The sequence below is a fragment of the Peromyscus maniculatus genome, chromosome 5 (genome assembly GCF_049852395.1).
Source record: "Peromyscus maniculatus bairdii isolate BWxNUB_F1_BW_parent chromosome 5, HU_Pman_BW_mat_3.1, whole genome shotgun sequence".
Classification (NCBI taxonomy): Eukaryota; Metazoa; Chordata; class Mammalia; order Rodentia; family Cricetidae; genus Peromyscus; species Peromyscus maniculatus.
Window position 1 is genome coordinate 84,090,981 of NC_134856.1, and position 4,106 is coordinate 84,095,086.

The following is a 4,106-nucleotide window of genomic DNA, read 5'->3' on the forward strand; positions in this document are numbered from 1 at the left end:
CAATAGCAAGTTTCCCATCATTAGCTACATAAAGAGCAGACATGTGCTTAACACTTTTCTAAATCAATGAGAGAAATAAGTAAAGTCATTGATATCATAAAATATGTCAGCAGCCAAGAAAAGAGTGAACACTTTAAAGACCATGGCTCTAGAGTCAGAAAAATGAGAATAAAATTAATTTAAAAATTTTAATTCTGCCACTTAGGACTATATAATTGTACAATTATTAATGTTTGAAATAGTACTTTGTAACATGAATCTTAAAAGGTCTTATTAATAAAAACAAACCTGGGACCAGGTATTGGGGTGAAAGATCAGAGAAGCAGAAAAAGTCACAGCTAACCTCGCCTCACCAACTTCTTAGGCAATCCTGTTTTCTCAAACTGGATGCTTCTGAGTCCTCATCTAACTGGATCTCAGCTGAACTGTTGCTAAAAGCCTAAAAGCTTAAAAGCCTCTAGTTCCTGGTCCTCATGCCTTATATACCTTTCTGCAACCTGTCATCACTTCTTGGGATTAATGGCATGTGTCTTTCCCAAGCAAGACATGAGATCTCAAGTGCTGGGGTTACAGGTGTGTGTCACCATGCCTGACTGTTTTCAGTGTGACCTTGAACTCACAGAGATCTGCATGGACCTCTGCCTCCAGAATGCTAGGACTAAAGGCATGTGATACCACTGCCTAATCTCTGTTTAGTATAGTGACTGTTCTGTTCTCTGACCCCCAGATAAGTTTATTGGGGTACACAATATATCAACCATAGTGCTTGAAACCTCTTTCAGATTTAGCTGCCTTTTCAGCAAAACATTGCTATTTTTAGAATTGACCATTACAGTGAAATATACTTTATTTTTGTGCACCTCAAGTTTAAAGGCAGAGATCTCTATAATGAATAGCCTATTACCAAAAGAAATCATAAAAATTTATTGAGGATCTCTTTTATATGACATGAGTTCTTTCACAAAGAAACAAAAAAATAAAACAACAACAACAACAAAAAAAAACCTCAATGCTATGAGTAAGCTTGATTTGTTTGTTAGGATTAAAGAAATCTTTATAATCCCGGAGAAGTAAGAATGGATGATGAGAGGATGTGATCTCATGATAGCAAACTGGTGGAGCTTAGTGAGGCCTGTTGTTCAGGTTCCTCTTGGCAATGCTGTTTTCTCAAAATGTGGGAATATCATCCCTCCTGTGAGAATTTAGTGACTATCAAGGGAACTCAACATCCTTCCTTCATTTGTGACAGAAACCATATTGCCTTTGGCATCTACTTAGTTCATGACTGGGAGTAAGGTTTCTCAAACACCATCAACCACAAAGGTCACCTAGAAAATTTGCAAAGGGTAAAGTGCTTATCAAGTTGTATATATTTAATAACATTCAAACATTGAATATTGTTTTTCATTCATTGTAGCATATTGGATACTTGAAATAAGTTGGCATACTCTTAGTAGAAACTGAATAAGCTGATAAAATATTGAAAACGTTCTTTTAGAGATTTAAGACAGAATATTTCAAATAATGTTAAATAAGAGTGTATAGTCACTTCAGATATTAATGATACTTTTGCAGGCCAAAGTTTGGGTTGGCTGTTGGATATCCTAGAAAACAGATTATTGTGAGAGAAAAGAGACAACAAAGGAAAAAGGAATGAATCAGTTCAATTTCAAATATTCCCCTGGGAGCAAACTGATCATTACACAAACCAAAAGAAAGTAAAGCTATGATATATTATATTGAACACATTGTAAGTTTGCTCACAATCAAGAGATATACAAAATCCCTACAAATAAAAACAAATGAGTGATCATGCCAGGTGTCCTGTGAGTGGGAGTGCCCAGAGGCATAAGTAAATAAATCCTAAAACTCAAAGATTCACGGGACTGATATTTCACATATGGGTTTCCTATCTTCTTGTTCATATCCTTTTTTTAATGTAGAAATGGATAGAAATGTCCTCCAACAGATGTCCATATAAGTACAGATGGACTCTCTGCCAGCTGGAATGAGGACACTCACCAATGCCATCTTGGTTTGAATAACTAGATGCCAACCATATGCATAGAATTAGAAGGATAGGGCAGGAGAAGACATCTGGGTAATAAGGAACAGAAACGACTCAGCTTACTAAATGTTAGTGTTTGGAGATAAAGAGTTAAAACAACCCAAGTTACCAGATGTTAGTTCGATATATTTACTTTTAAGCCCTGTGCTTAACTGGACAGCCTCATTTTATTTGCCTAACCCCCCACTTTTATCATTTACAAAAGAAATTTTCCCTCTTCTTTAAAAGAAATGTTTTAGTTTTCAACAATGTTGTGACTGTGGAAGTTCCCTTCTCATATCTGCTGTCTCTTCTGGATATTTTCTTCTTTCTGTTTCCTCATTACCTTAGCCTAGACTGGGCTCTCTCACTTCCTGCCCAAGCTCTGGGCTTCTGTACATTGCTTGCCCAACTCATCTCAGTATTTAATATTACTCCAGTCTGGTGCTGCTGGACTAGTGTGGGTATTTGGATGGAAAAGATGACGTTATTATGATTCTGTTCCCTCTCTTGACCTTCAGTGTAATGTTATCACTAATCATAGCAAAAGACCTTGCTTTGCCTCCCTACTACTCTACGTGTGGAAACTATGTTTCTTCCTTGCTTCCTTGCTTCCTTGCTTTCCTTCTCTTTCCTTCCTTCCTTTCTTCCTTCCTTCCTTCCTTTCTTCCTTCCTTCCTTCCTTCCTACTCTTATTTCTTTCTTCCTTTTAGAATCAAAGTTTTATTCATGTGAATTGTTAAAAATGGGTGTCTATACCAGGGTCAAATGAGTGTGGAAGAAGAAGGCAGGGCATGGCAAAGGGAAGGAATTCCCCTCTATTGGCACTGAACTTCCAGGTTCATTCTATCGTGGATTTCATAATCTCTCAGAGACACATCGTTCTTAAAAACCATGTACCACTTTTTAAGAGTGATCTTACTCCAACGGGTGCCAGTTTGGGCCACTATCAGTTTCTTAAAATCCCTGATCATACATGGTGTTGCACTTGCCTCAGACTTGCATTCCCAGATGGTCTTTGCAAACCACCTTGACCATAGTGGCTGGAGCTCTAATCTCCTCAGACTTACCGATGCCACAACCTCTAGCTTATGAAAACCCTTTCAATATTTACCACCCCCAGTGAAAAGCAATTTAATCTTGTCTCAATCTTTGGAGTGCCCAAAGGACTACTTTTAAGGGGACCAAACATTCTTTTTTCCTCCAGGGTTGTACTAATTTATTTCAGTTGCCTTATTGCAAGCATTTAGCCCACCCCATTTCATTTTCAGAAGCATAGAATTTTGAAAGACAAATGGCTTTGTGCTTCTAGGACATAAGTGAAAACAATATTGATGAGGAAAATGAGAAAAGGCAGCCCAATTTCAGCTGCGTGGTGTGCATTGCCAGCTGTGAACTCTTCCAGACAGTATGGCAGATTAGAGGGGAAGGATATTACCAAGAGAAGCAGCAGCAGTACTAAAGTACTTGGACAGCAGGGCACACACACAGAGCAAAGGGAACTAAGTCTTGTCTCTGCACCCAGAGGACATGTTATCTTGTTAAGATGATACAGTTACTGCACTTGGAAGAGAAAGTTCTAGGTTAATTCCTAACTTGTAGGAGAAAGTCAGGTAAACCACAGGCAAACTATTCAATATCCCCTCAACTCCCAAAGGAGAAACGCAGTCATGGGGTTTGGGACGGGAATAGAGAAAGGGTGAGCAGAGTGTGAATTCAATGGCTAGGCTGAAGCCCAGTGTTCTCTTCCCTGCTTTTCCCATTACAGTTTGGAGACTCTTTTTGCAGGGAGTATTGTTATACACGGTGATTAAGTTCTATAATTCCATTAGCAGACTACTAAGCTCCAAATACATTGGGCTTAATTAAGCTTTTATAGAAAGGCCTGGGGAATTAACCACCAAGTATAACACCGTTCATTTGAGAAAACGTATTCCCCAGTGCAAACAACCACTTAGCAAACCAACTTTTGGAATGCAATTCCATGGAAAGAAAGTTATGGATTACAAGGTCTGAGGTCTGATCAACGCTTCTCAAAAAATCCAGGCCACAGCTTAGC

General features: G+C 38.5%; 1 pseudogene; it reads right to left on the bottom strand.

Moving 5' to 3' along the window:
* Positions 1-2,865: 2,865 nt before the first annotated feature.
* On the bottom strand, positions 2,866-3,085 carry LOC107399499 (ubiquitin-like protein 5 pseudogene; annotated as a pseudogene).
* Between the last annotated feature and the right edge of the window lie 1,021 nt (positions 3,086-4,106).